Genomic DNA, 15751 nt, shown 5'->3' on the forward strand with positions numbered 1-15751 from the left:
CTTTACTTCTCAGGATTCATGAAGGATTTTTTATGTTCAGAATATGTGATGTTGTCCTTTTCCTAATTCTTACAGTGGTATGGATGTATAATCACTCAGAATTCACTGAATGTGCTCTGACTTCCTGTATACATTTATGAACTGTGTGGTCCCATATGAGTTTATGTTCTGAATGTTTAAATGCTGAATGCCCTGGCTTCCATGTAAGGTTGAGTTCATTGTTATATTGAGGTGTTGTTGACTCCATAAGCCCAATGGATTTTTACTGATCATTTTCAACCATTCATATTTTTCACTTGTTTCATAGAGTTAGCCATCTAATCTTTATCAAAATCATTAACCTTTGAGAGAGCCCTCTCAGGTTGAGGAGGCTAAGCCTCAGCCAAAAGTTGGTTTGAAAGAGTTACTTGAAGTCTTCCTGGTCTGCAGCCTTCTAGGGCCTGATTTTGAGATAACAAGAGGAATCACCGATAATGATAATGACCCTCAAGGTACTACAGTACAAATCACGTGGTGTGAATATATGATCCAATGTCGAACACCACGCAAAATCTTTCAGTCGAAGGCTATTGATGTCAACCTGTCTCCGAAAGTGAGAAACTTGCCATTGAGGCATGCAAGCATCAAAGTACTGAAAGGGTTGTTTCTAATTCAAATTCTTGGATAATGAGCTGATGTTGACAAGAAGTGACCCGTCGTAGGAGGGCCTTAATTTATCCCACATCTATGACACGAAATGAAGCAAATGATTTTTTGGAGGTGAAAACGATCTGATGACACAAGGTTTAGGAATGACGGTCATGAAAAATGGAGGGTGAAGGTATTGCAGTGGAAGAGGCATTGGCTAGATGGTGAATTCTCTGAATGACTTATCTTGAACATATCGGTGACACTGAGATGGATTGGTAGCGTTAACCCCAAAAGTGGACGATGTGGAGGACCAATGGTGATATGACCGGTGAACGGAATAACCCAACCCGACTCAATCATGACAATGGATTGAAAGTGTCATGTTCAAGAGAGACCTGCTACCAATAAAATTCTTCAAGTTTTCTTCCCCTTTTCCCCAGTCATTGCTAACTAGTACCTCTTTATTTTTGTCAAGCTTTAGGAGGATAACATATGCTTAGGTCCCTCTTGTGTATTTGTATCTCTTTTTAGTTCAAATTTCTTATTAGTTTCTTGCATTTCATTAGAGAATAATCCATCAAAAATATGTGATTGCAACCTCTATCTCATCTCTCTCATGGAAGCATGAATAAAAGGATCTACAACCACAGTCCAAAAACAATATGTTTACGATTTTTTGGAAAAATATTGATGTTTTTTTTATTTTGTGTGCATGTGCTTTCTGTAGCTTAGGATTTGATTTATTGATTAGGTTCGAGTTTTGACATAGATTAGATAGCATTTAAATTCAACTCATCTTTTCCACTATTAGTTATTTCATTTTGTCAATAATGAATGGGTATATGCATGTGATTATTGTAGGGATATTTTGATATGCAGGCAAGAGCACCTTCACCTCCTCCATCTTGGAATTCCTCACCTTCTCTTATGAATCCCAAATTTTGTGCTAAAATTCTATTCATGAGATCATTTTCCTAGACCATCGTGAGCATCTCTCCTAGTGCAAAACATGCCTTCAAAAGGATCTGAGTTTGGCTAGGGGCTTTGGTCAACCTTGATTCATTTACCTCAACCTCCATCCACCTTTCCATTCGCTAAACCCATCATTTCCACCTCCTAAACCTTCTCAGCAACCTTCCTGTATCAATAGATGGCACCTGTGGCAACCTCCTGTAGCAGACCTGTAGCAGCCTATTTCTTCACCAGTTTTTACCTTTGCTGCAGTGTGGAATTAGTTTAGAAGGATGTTTACCCCCATCAATGACTCCATGATTAAGGGTAGCTCCTAGGCCACTCCAAAACCTCCTTTTCCTTCATTGTAAAACATAATAGCGCTAGTTTCCTTATCACAAACTTGGCACACATAGAACATTGATTGATATGTGATCTAGATTGATGATACATAGAATCTTGAGTTATGAGTTGGTAGGTTAGCTTCTTGTCTGTAAGTGGATTTGATACCTAGATGGTTGACAAGTAGTGTAACTCTTTTCATGAATTGATTCAATAGCATTTGCAAGTTGAAGTTAATAGCATGTCCCTTTTCATAGTTAGAGGTATCTTCTAAATCTCCTTCATTAGCTACTTTTCATTCTAATTCAGTAGGAGGAATGGTCTTGGAGCACTATTGATCAAATTTCCTAATTGAAGGTGACACGAGTGGAATCCAATCTACTGTGCATATAACATTGTCACCTCAAAGTTTGTATGAACATTGGGTTGATAAATAGAGATGAGGAGCCCTTGGGAGTTGTAGAATTCTTGGTGAAATACCAGGGCTCACCACCTTGAACTTTGAAATTCAGAAAAGGTGGTAATTTGACTTATTGAGGCACTGAGATTCACCATAGTTTCTTGTAAGGACTGCATCTGCGTCTCGATCCTCTTGATGAATGGGTTCAATTTATCCTTGACGATCCACTTCCTTGATGTCGTAGGTGTTTCTTCCAGTAGTGGTTGGGGCACCATTCCTCCAAAAAAGTAGATACACCGCCCATCCTAAATTTATCCCAAAATCCCTGACCAGGAAGAGACTTCAATATGGAAGGCTTCTCCAGTTAACATAAACTTCTGGGGCCACATCTGAAATGTGTCAGGATGGACACACTTCAACTATATCCAGGTGCTTCCATGGCTAATGTCGAACCATATTTCTTGTGAGTAGTCATTAAGGAGCAACTTCATGATTCTTGGCGTGGCCCTGGCGACTTCCAACATATTCTTATACCATCTGGAAAGGAAGGACTCATTAATTTCTTTGCTGCTGGGGTACTCGGAGGCTTGCCATGGTACATACCTAAGAGCAATTGTCTGGTCTTCTACAGTAACTGGTGCCATCTCTCGGCTCTCTGGTGGGCACCATTTCCACATGGCCAATGTGACAACGAGATATTCATAAATAAAGTGAGTATCCATTTTATACACATCTTCACAAGCATAGCACAATTCTTGTAGGTTGTAGTATAAAGCTACAACAATTCAATTGCGTGCCCTGCACACAATCCTCCACAACTGAAATGGTGTCTAACGTGCACTCACCTCTCGGAAAATTCCGCATGAGTTTCCCAACAATTATGTAACAGGTGAATTTAATGTTGTGTTTATTAATCAACTCTATCATAACACCCTTGCATCCTTGTTGGGTACCATACCTATTATAATAGTTGTCATCGCATGTTTTCTTCCCTTGCTTGGAAGCATTTTGAAAAGAAGTTGATATGGAGGCTCTAGCAGTAGACATGCCTGTGAGTCTTTGAATGTCAACAACAGGGATCAGGTATTCTTTGTATAGTCATAACGACCCTCCACACACATGTTGATGAGGAATTTTGTGCATTTCATAACGACTCATGTCGTGTCGAATACTGGAAGAATCCTAAGATTTAGTAACGTCAAGCTCTGTATTCCCATGAAGTCTTCTATAACTTTTATTGATTGGCTTCCATCGACTTTGATTACAAGTTCTGTGTATACCTCTCGCTTAAGTACTATCAAATAGAATGAATCTGAGAGGTCATTGTCGACAAGCACAACTTTATCATACTTTTCGTAGAGATGATTTTTCTTCATAATTATTGAATCTGGCTCGACTTCTGGAACAAAAATTACAGTACTCGTCATTTCTACACAGCGAAGGTGATACAAAAAGAGCATGGGGGGTTTGAACTTGGGTTGGGAGCAGGGAAATTTGGATACAGACTCCAGACTTGGAAATTCTACCTCCTCATCTCTTGGTTCTGAGAAACCTATCATTGCCATACAAATTAAATAGAAAATCTCGACAAAACATTTTTTATTAGAGCACTTAACTGATTAATATGGTAAGTTTCCCCACTTCGTCCTAATCGTGGCAACAATTAAGACAATTGAGCCAGACCTGACTCGGATGATGCAAAACTAAAAAAGGAGGGTGGATTTGATGGGTAATTATGGTGCTATGATGGAAGATTCCTAGAAATTGATGATGGATCATGCGAGGGATATTACGAGAAATATTTAGCCCAAATTTTAAACTAACAGAAGGAATTATTGCTTAATTATTACATATACAAATAATAACACATATGGCTCCCCGACCACAAGTAGTTGCAATGGGGTGAAAATACTTCAGCAAGTAAAAGAAGTGACGATGGTTTATTCTTGATCGACTTTGACTGGAACAAATAACCGACTAAATTAACCGATGCAACTGATATACTATAAAGGATTGATTGACTCCACCTAAACCTACATACAATCCCCTTTTGAAGATTCAATCAATTTTGTGTAGAATTATTCAATCCATTGTTTATGGGAAAACTAGTGCCTTTTCGATCTGCTAGCCCTCTAGTATTGGCAACTATCCTAGCAAACAAACAATCAAAGCAATTTGGGATTTCCTCTATGTATGACAGATAAGAGAGAGGCAAAGGAACCAACCTGAATCTTTTGCTTGACTCCTTGCTTAATTTCTCTCCCCCTTGATAGAGCTTGTACTTATCCTGCTTAGAGAATACATGTAGAAACAAAGTAACAAAACACCATCAAACCATCTTGATCTATTACATCATAAGCAATGCAGAATCAAAAATACATTGAACATATAATGGCATTCACCAATAACAACATTCATAAATACATGATTGTATGGAGGAAAACTCAAAGAACTTTATTAAAATAGAAGGGAGAATTACAACCCAGCTGTCTGATCTAGCATCATCCTCCCAACATCAAAGCCCTCTTCACCTCATGAAAAGCAAGATCACCCAACAATACAATGCTCTTTCTCAAAGACAAACTATCAACACTTCCTTACAAATTACAAAATTCCAGCCTCCAGATCTCTCAGATGAGGGATCCATTTATAGATGTATGCAAGGGTGTGAGTCATCTCTAGGTTTTTGATTAGTGTCATTCCACTTGTTTTTCTTGGTTCCACTTGGATATTTCTTGGATCTCTTACTCATCCCTGGGAAAATTCAGAGAGGCAAGTGTCATAGGAGAAGTTTCTAGAAGATTCCATGAGCATCCACTTAGCAAATTGTCTTGGAAATTTGTCCATTCTCGCTCATCGCACCCCACAGAAGATCTCTTCAGTATGCATTGCACCTGGCTAGTGTAGGAGTCAGTATGCATTGCACCCTGACAGTGGAGCAGTCAGTATGGTCTAGTTTTGGCCAGTTATGAGCGGTTTTTCAGGTGGAACTTCTAGGGAATGATGTAATCAGTTGACTATGATCCTTTTAGGGTATGAAACAACACTTTTAGGGGTTAAAGAGCCCAAGTTTATCGACATATAAGATTGGGGTTGCAGTGCCCAAATATGTCTATATCAGTTGCCGCATAAAGCATGAAGTCGTAAATCTTTGATGTCGGGTGAAATGCTTTAACATGAGGATCTGAGGTTTTCAAAATTGGAAGGTGACCTGTATAAGATACAATACAATACATCATCAAAATATAATTTTTTCATGATCTAGCTGAGGCGGGCATTCCCATGCTCAAGTTTATAAATTCATTTCATGTACATAGGACAGATAATCATCTGCAGTTGCAGACTAGTGATTCTTTATACGTAGAGTCATCATTCCTGGCTTGGATGACCATCTGTGCAGCTTCTGTGTACATTTGATGTCTTTATATTCCTAAATATATCACAGCCCGAATGGATGAAACTAGATCCGGGGTCTTCAAACTCGTTCAATCTTCGCCCGATGTGCAAGTCGATCCATGTGAAAAGATGTCCTGAAGTCGAACATGGAAAGACATCGTCTGATTACCAGCCAATAATGTAAGCCGTTAACATACATGAGAGGAATCACCGATAATGATAATGACCCTCAAGGTACTACAGTAGAATTCACGTGGTGTGAATATATGATCCGATGTCGAACACCACGCAAAATATTTCGGTCGAAGGCCATTGATGTCAACCTGTCTCCGGAAGTGAGAAACTTGCCATTGAGGCATTCAAGCATCAAAGTACTGAAAGGGTTGTTTCTAATTCAAATTCTTGGATAATGAGCTGATGTCGACAAGAAGTGACCCGTCGTAGGAGGGCCTTAATTTATCCCACATCTACGACACGAAATGAAGCAAATGATTTTCTGGAGGTGAAAATGATCTGATGACACAAGGTTTAGGAATGACGGTCATGAAAAATGGAGGGTGAAGGTATTGCAGTGGATGAGGCATTAGCTGGATGGTGAATTCTCTAAATGACTTCTCTTGAACATATCGGCGACACTGAGAACGATTGGTAGCGTTAACCCCAAAAATGGATGGTGTGGAGGACCAATGGTGATATGACCGGTGAACAGAATAACCCAACCCGACTCAATCATGGTGATGGAGTGAAAGTGTCATGTTCAAGAGTGACCTGCTACCATAAAATTATTCAAGTTTTCTTCCCTTTTTCCCCATTCATTGCTAACTAGTACCTCTTTATTTTTGTCAAGCTTGAGGAGGATAACATATGCTTGTTCTGTAATTTTCCCTTCGGGAAAACCTGCCGCTATGTTTTAGCGAGCCTAGCGACAGTGAAACTCGTTCTTGTCTAGGTGGACAAGTTTTTTGCTATTGTTTTAACGAGTTTAACGAAAAGGATAACTTGATCCCTTTCATGTTTAGAGAGTTTGAAAAGGGATGAAAAGGAAACTCCAACAGTTCTTTTTCGTAGCATAATCCCTTAAGTTCGAAAAAGGATAAAATAATATGAAAGGGATGAATTTTTGATCACTTTAGCGAGCCGAAAAAGACAAGCGCTTGAACTTTTTCACAAGATAATCCCTCAGGTCTAAAAAATATTAAAATATACAGGAGGGATGGCACTTCCCCTTACTTTAACGAGCTGGAAAGGCCATTAGCTCGACAATATTTTCATATTTAACAAATCTAAAAGAGTTTAAAGGGGACTCATTTTTTGAGGAACGAGTGGCGTTTTGGGTAGCAACTGGTTTCGGGTAAGCTTGGAACTTCTCAAAACATGGTGATGTGAAGAGGGTGGCTAACAGGACCACTCATCACAACTATTCCTCAAAAAGGTAAACAATCAAGTGGAAGCGTATGATCAGCCAAAAGAATGGAGGTGAGGGCAGGAACACAACCAAGGCTCAAAAGGCTGATAGCAGGCAATCACAAAGGTTATTTACTGAGGGTGGATCCATTTTTTAATGAGCTTGAACCGGTAGAAACTATGCTCAGTGGGATGCGGGTTCATTTTTTAACGAGCTTGAACCTTGCGGAAACTATGCTCAGTGAGATGCGGGTTCATTTTTTAATGAGCTTGAACCTTGTGGAAACTATACTCAGTGAGATGCGGGTTCATTTTTTAACAAGCTTGAACCTTGCGGAAACTATGCTCAGTGAAGATTTCCTTTTTGTGCGAACTAGAAATGACCAAACTAAAAAAATAAGGAACCACTGAGGTTAGGTAGGATGATTTTTTGTTAGTAGTTTAGAGAAAACACTTCCTTTGCTTCGTCCATTGCATAGACAAAGGTGAATGGTGTGTTGGACCACTCACCTAACCTAAGAAGTTAAAAAGCTAAAAAGCAAAAAAAACTAAAAAGCTAAAAAGTTAAAAAAACTAGGAAATGAAACTGGTCGTTTTTAGCTTGCATAAAAAGGTTTGCATGCTCCCAGCATGATGAAAAGGAGAGTCTCCAGTAACCATATGGAAACTTATCGTGGTTATGCAGGATGGTTTCATCCGTAGAACAGACAAAACACTTCCTGCACTTTGTCCGCCAAATAGACAAAGGTGAAAGGTCACCCAGACCAATCACATAACTTACAAGGAAACTTATCTCTACAGGAAAAAATTATCCTTTCAGCTGGGTTTGTCCGCCAAATAGACAAGGGTGCATGCCCCCTAAGCTTCGTTACATTCACCAGACTACTCTCGGTAATTAGGTGGATGGAATGAAGGTTGAAGAGACATTCTTGATGCAAAAGGACCATTTAGAGATGATGTTTGACTTGGAGCTGTGTTTGAGCCCGGAAATGAAAGCTTGTTAATAGTGACAATTTTGCCTTCATGTGGGAAACACATCACTTGAAAGAGTGTTGAAACAATAGCCTCCATGTTGTAAACATAGTCATGCCCAAGGAGTAGATTGTAATCTAGTGGCCCTTGGACTACCATCACGTTCAAGTGAACGCTTTTTCTTCTCAAAGTAATTGGTAACCTAGGAAGGATCCCTAACGGTCGACTGGTTCCTTTGTTAAAGCTTGAAAAATTCTGTGTAAAAAGCATAAGCAATGGCGAACCAAGTGCTTTCCAAGTAGTTGAGGAAAGGATACTCATTGATGCCCCTTCATCTATGATAGTGCCAGACACGATCATTTTGTAAACTTGTACTATGATCCAGAATGGTACATTAGAAGGAAGGCGAGATCTTGCTAGTCGATTCCAATCAAAGGAAGTGACCAGACTGCTTGGAGGGGGTACCGAATAAACGGTTGAATTAACCCCTTGAGTAGCGGGAATTGGGGGATTCTCTTCCTATTGTGAAGGAATGGGAGGATTGCCCCCAAGTTCGTCGGACTTTGAAGTGACAAAGAGAATTTGAACGGTATCGTTCTCACTCTCTCGAGGATGAGTATGATCTTCTGAAGGTAAAATTGGGTCGACTACCATCTCGACCTGTTGACTCTGGTCTGGTATGGACTTAGAAGATTCACTCTCAGTGATAGGTGTTTCGACCGACGGTTGAATTATGTCAGTCGGATTTTCAACTAGTAAAGGACTTGGGGAGAGTTTCTTGTATCTAGATGGAAGTCGCTGCGGTGAAGCATGATGGTTATGCAAGAATCCTTTGGCTTCATCCAAAAAAGGACAACGGGGAAGGGTATGGTCCCCTTCACATAACTTACATGGAACTATGACCTTCCCTTTCTGTCCATTGACTTCACTATTACTAGTTGATGGTGTGCTGTCAACATGATCACTAGAGGTTGATGACACCTGACAGTGCGAATGGGGAGACCATTCTCTCAAGATCCGAGGGATGCATGGACATTCTCGATGAAAATGGTCTCCTTTGCAAATTATGCATGGATGTCTGGGTTTGGAAAGTTCAGTGTGCAGATTTTCACCAGATGCTGCATGGTTGCCCCCTTGCTTAACTAGCTTCTTCTTCTTCTCCTTCCCTTTCTTCTTTTTCTCAGTCAATCGGTTAGTAACATCACTATTTTCACCAAGCGAAGAGGAAGAAGGGGAGAGAGAAACAAACAAAGTAGAAGGTGAAGGGTCAACTTCAATATCAACTGGTTGCTGGTTCGATTGCTGAGGAATTACGGTATTTTGAATGATAGAGGTTGAGAATAGCCATACTAGCAGGCCAATAGTCAGACCTGGCAGAGACAATGTGGCCATATGAGGAGCACCAATATTTCCCTAAGAAGTAAAAGGACTAGGATTCCCCTCAAGAGTGATTCCTTGATTGGTGGACTCCATTATCTCAACCTAAGATTAACGAAGGAAACAGGGATGTTATTCTGAATTTAATAAATTTTAATGACGCTTTGACACAAATTTGCTTTTTCAATTTTTAGGAGTTGATAAAAAGCTAAAGATGACTCTAGTCCCCTTCGATTTTTAATGAGCCTGAAGTGACAAGTGCTCAGATGGACCTTTTCTTTTAAAGAGTCGAAAAGGAACGAAAGTGACTACTCTGGAAATCTAGACAGAGGGATTACCAAACCAATCACAAAATTGCAAAATACACCTTGGTGATAAATTAAAGAGAAATTACCAAGGACTTATGTACGGCAGTCAATCTTCCCGAATGCTGTGTTCAGTGCATTGCGATCGATAGGGCGGCAGACACGGCTTCCTATGGATAAAGGATATAAGCCTATTGTGGTCTCCCAATATATACGCGACGGTACGGGGAGCACAAGTCTGTGCTAGCACTTGTCGTATCAAGGAGGAGGAATCACCCAACCTTCAATGAAAATGATAGTTACTAGATTTTACGACGCCAGAACACGTCTCAAGCCTAGACCTTTAGATGTGTTGCGTTAAGTTCCAAAGCGTTGTTAAGCTCATTGAAATTTATTTTAGAGTTGATCTTGTTTAAAAGTTTGCCTTTCAATGGTTCACTGCGTGATGTAGATTTAAAATTCCTAAATATGCAGAATACAATGATAAACAATCGTTGTTTATTTTGAGCAATGAAAATCCTAGCTACTAAGGAAAGAAGATTACGATTCTTTCAAACAAAGAGCAAACAGCACACACTAAATGCACTTTTCCTAAGTCATTTTTCACACACAGTATAAATGCAAATGAAAATTCATGTATTTGTTTTTGTTCTCTTTAATGTGAAAATGCCAAAAAAGAAAATTAAGTAGAGCAAAGATCTGAAATATTTTTACTCAAAGCGACATTTCGACAATTTCTTTTTCAAAATAGAAAGGAAGACTAAACAACACTTTTCAATTTCGAATAGAAAATGCTTTCGACACTTCAAATATCAACAAATCAAATCAAATACATGAAGAAAAGTTCAATCGACTATTCATGGAAGGAAGACTCAACGACACTTCTCTTTTTGACACAAAATGACAGTTATGACACTTTTTGTACCAAAACGACAGATCGATTTAAGCAACTTTTCAACAAAGGATTGTAAATGATGGACAAATACAAAAAAAAAATTACTAATCCTAATCAATGGAGGCTGATCTATGTAATGCAAGTAGGATTTAGTAATGAGACACTGTTCATAAGCAGCAAATCAACTAAACAAAATTGAAAACAAGGACAAAAAACCCCAAATTTCAAGGAGAGAAATAGGTTCAGTCAGTCATCGCATTTATGCTTCACAAAAAAAAGTATGAATCACACCTGCTACACTCGAGAAGTGCAATGCATACTGGATGACAGTGACAGACAGTGTGATGGGCCAGAGAGCGCAACTGAAGTGGGTTTTGGCTCAAATTTGCAGCTGATTTCAGTGATTTAAGCTGAGTTATGATGGACAGTAAAGAGAAAAGTACAGAGGTATGATCTTGAGAGGTTACTGAGCTACCAAAAGGGCATCTAGAATGTTTGTAAGTCAAATGTTCAGTTCGTAAACTAAATTGGAGATTGACTGAAGCAACATTCGTCTACTATGTAATTGCAGAACAAGAGCAATTCGAAGGCTATATGGCTAACTTCAGGCTCCATTTATAGTTTATAAAACAAACAACAATAAAAAAAAAACATCTATTCGATCCACAACGGAGTCACCAATTTGTTTCTGGGAAAACTAGTGTCTTTTCGATCTGCTAGCCCTCTAGGATTGGCAGCTATCCTAGAAAACAAACAATCAGGGCAATTTGGGATTTCCTCTATGTATGACCGATAAGAGAGAGGCAAAGGAACCAACCTGAATCTTTCGCTTGACTCCTTGCTTGATTTCTCTCCCTCTTGATAGAGCTTGCAACTCCTCTCCTACTTATCCCGCTTAGAGAATACTTGTAGAAACAAAGTAACAAAACACCATCAAAGCATCTTGATCTATTATATCATAAGCAACATAATCAGAAATACATTGAACATATAATGGCATTCACCAATAACAACATTCAAAAATACACGATTGTATGGAGGAAAACTCAAAGAACTTTATTAAAATAGAAGGGAGAATTACAACCCAGCTGTCTGATCCAGCATCATCCTCCCAGCATCAAAGCCCTCTTCACCTCATGAAAAGCAATATCACCCAATATTACAATGCTCTTTCTCAAAGATAAACTATCAGCACTTCCTTACAAATTACAAAATTCCAGCCTCCAGATCTCTCAGATGAGGGATCCATTTATAGATGTATGCAAGGGTGTGAGTCATCTCTAGGTTTTTGATTAGTGTCATTCCACTTGGAGATTTCTTGGATCTCTTACTCATCCTTGGGTGAATTCAGAGAGGCAAGTGTCATAGGAGAAGTTTCTAGAAGATTCCATGAGAATCCACTTAGCAAACTATCTCGAACATTTGTCCATTCTTGCTCATCACACCCCACAGAAGGCCTCTTCAGTATGCATCACACCTGGCTAGTGTAGGAGTCAGTATGCATCGCACCTTGACAGTGGAGCAGTCAGTATGGTCCACTTTTGGCCAGTTATGAGTGGTTTTTCAGGTGGAACTTCTGGGGAATGATGTAATCAGTTGACCATGATCCTTTAGGGTATGAAACAACACTTTTAGGGGTTAAAGAGCCCTAGTTTATCGACATATAAGATTGGGGTTGCAGTGCCCAAATATGTCTATAACATCCATGGAAAGGTTTCAGCTTGCACCATTCACCCATCCCGACAGTAAGACACTATCCAATTGTGAGAGTTTGACAACTCCTAATTCTTTCACTTCCACAACAATGAAGGGTCCCAACCAATGCATTTGTAGCTTCCCAGGAAAATTTAAGGATTTACTGTCGTATAGCAAAACATGTCCCTCAACTGTAAATAATTTCTATTTGATATGCCTATCATTCCATGCCTTCGGTCTCTGCTTTTTGACAGTTTGGTGGAAATCTGCCAGAAACCTATCCTAGTCTAGTTCCCAGATCTCTTCCAACTGCTTTAGAATTGAATCTTCCTCCATCATGTGAGTGGCCTGTGCAATGAGGAGGTTGGCAATAGTAAACACGACAGGTACTATGACTTCTCATCCATATACTAACTGGGAGGGCATATACTTGTGTAAGTGCTTGGCAGTTGAACGATAGGCCCATAAAGTAGTTGGCACTTGCTCATCCTAGTCATCTCTATTGGTCGAACAGATCTTGGTGAGTCCCCTCTCTAACATTTTGTTGAAAGATTCCACAATATTGTTTGCTTGAGGGTGATATGGGCTGCTCTTATGGTGCTGTATCATAAAGTTATGTAAGAATGAGGTGACTGTTCCATTAATGAAATGGTTCCCCTGGTCACTTGTGAGGCTTTAGGGGCACCCAAATTGGGTGATGATATTCTCGAAAATGAATCTGGCGGTAATGCCTACAGTGCAATATTTGACTAGTGCGGCCTCAACCCATCTGGTAGCCCTGATCAATTTTTTCTAAGTTAATCAAAGTCATAAAGGTTCATAGTGTGCATGCTACCTACAAAGCTGGTGTCATTAACAATAGAACTAGTAACAATAGTACAAAACTACAAGGATCATTGCAGTTTGGTTCACGTGGATTTATACTCCTCCCGCAAGGTTAGTCAAACATGGCAGGATCCTTCACCAGGTATCCTAAGTTCTCTGGTAGGGGGAATGAGGGTGTAGAGTAGAATTGGTATCTGTGTGAAGCGATTTGGAGGGCCTGCTAGACTTTTGATGCCGTAAAGCTGATTGAATTCCAAACCACTCTTCGAGAAAGAGCATTGAGATGGTTTATCTAGTGGTTTGAATTGCACCATAATCCAATGGTAAATTAGGTCAAAAGAGAATTTGTGTAGGAATTTAAAGCTTCCCCAGAAAACCTAGTAGGGGTTGTCCGATTTATGGGAAATCAAGCAGCGAGAAGGAGAAAATTCCTGAGAGCTAATGTAGAGGTTTGAGGGTGTGATTTGAAAGCTGAGCTACCCGATTGACCCAAATCATCAATGATATTGGTTCATTAAAGCATTATTATCCCTTACTTGCACACCATTGACTCAATAAAAAATTGATACTCTACAAGATGTGACTCGAATTGAAGATACGACATGATATCCATACGAATACCGAGGGGAGTAGTCTCATATATCTCCTCCATATTGGGTCTGCAACGTCAAATTGAAAATTTGATAGAGAAGTTGAGGAACTTGCAACCGACATGACCTGCGTGATCGCATGTATGGTGTACCAAATGCATTGTTGAGGGGCATCATGCTGCGAAGTGCCCAATGTTGTGGGGCCCGAGCATCACATCTACATCGACGGAAATATCCACATCTTTACCCATCGTAGGAATTTCATAGATCAGGTTGCAATGTTTATACACAGGGAACACTCAATTTCATGCATTTCCAAGCCAGAAAAGTGCAACAATAACTGAGTACTGTGAAATATGCAGAACGTATGGACATCTCCCTTGTCTTTGTCCAATTCTATAAAATTATTCCAACATTCAAAACAAAACTATTTGTGAATTTTATGCTTCACCAACTCATCATATTGATCAATGTAGAATACTAGATGCCCTAGCTAATTGATTGGATCAATCTGCCTATCAAATCTATGAGACTCCTCAAGGATGAGGAGGCAGAGGAACCAGGGAGGGAGAACAGGAGGTAGAGGCCGGATACGGTTCTACAACTATGATCAGGAAGGGCATGTCACAAGAGACTTCCCACTACCAATAATATCTTGGTGCTCTCAGTGCAGGGTTAACACACATGCAATGGAAGACTGCCTAGAGTTGATCGCCATCTGGGAAGAGTGCAATGGCCAAAGGGGAGAAAATTTAATTAATGTTGAGCTAAGGATTTCAGAGACAACTACCCTCTCAAACATCAACATAGTCACCCGTGGAGGGAAGAAGATTGGAGCTGACGTTGGAGCCACTGAACAACCTAGAATCATAAGACTGACTTCACCAAAATGCTCATATGACTCTGAACACTAGAAGAAGTACTACGAAGAAGCTGCGAATACTTTTAACAAATTGAATTTAAATGATGGACCTCAAGGAGAAAAACCAGGATTTCCAAAAGTTAGGATCCCTTACCTACTGCAATCCAATGCTCGACCCATAGAGAAATGGGTTTCAGTCTATTTCTACAAAATTTGAATGATGATCATATGCTTGGAAATTTGTGTGAAAGTCTTAAATCTACTGTCAAGGAGGGAGCATTTGAGGAAGGATTCATTTCTGTCAACTTACCCGAGACACTCCAAGAGGGTGCTGGGAGTTCCGGATTGATGCTCAGATTGTGTGATTTCAAATCAAAGATACAATGTTGGATCTGGGCTTAGATGTGAATATCCTACCGAGAAAAACCTGGCAAGCCCTATGAAGGTTGAAGTTGGTGTTTTCTCCAATTCAACTGCATATGGCGAACCAATATTATAGCCTTCCGGTTGGAAGGCTGGAGAATGTATAAGTTGACATAGAAGGGGTAAAAACTTATGCTGAATTTAAAGTAATAGAAATTATGGGGAACAAAGACCCCTATCCGACGTTGCTTGCAATAGACTAGGCTTTTGAGAATTACGCGATAATTGATCTAAAGAGGTTGTTGATGACATTTGAAGTGGAGGGAATTAGAGTAATCCAACCCCTAAACCCAAAATGAAGGACCCAACACATTCATATATATAATAAATAGCTAAAGTGTATATGTATATGTATATATATATATATATCTATATATATATATATATATATCTATCTATATATATATATATATATATCTATCTATATATATATATATATATATATATATATATATATATATATATATATATATATATATATATATATATATATATATATATATATATATATAAAGTTTTAAAGTTTTAACCATGGGTGTGGATTCTATGTGGATAGGAAGGAGAAAATTGACATTTTGTCACAAAATACATGATAAGACTATCACTACTCAATAAGCATTGTGTTTAAAATAATTATTCATGTTGATATTTTAATTCTAAAAAAATTATAAACATTATTATTTA

Source organism: Pinus tabuliformis, chromosome Q (genome assembly GCF_031772625.1).
Source record: "Pinus tabuliformis cultivar Carrire ecotype Pingquan chromosome Q, CPIR1, whole genome shotgun sequence".
In the NCBI taxonomy this organism is placed as follows: Eukaryota; Viridiplantae; Streptophyta; class Pinopsida; order Pinales; family Pinaceae; genus Pinus; species Pinus tabuliformis.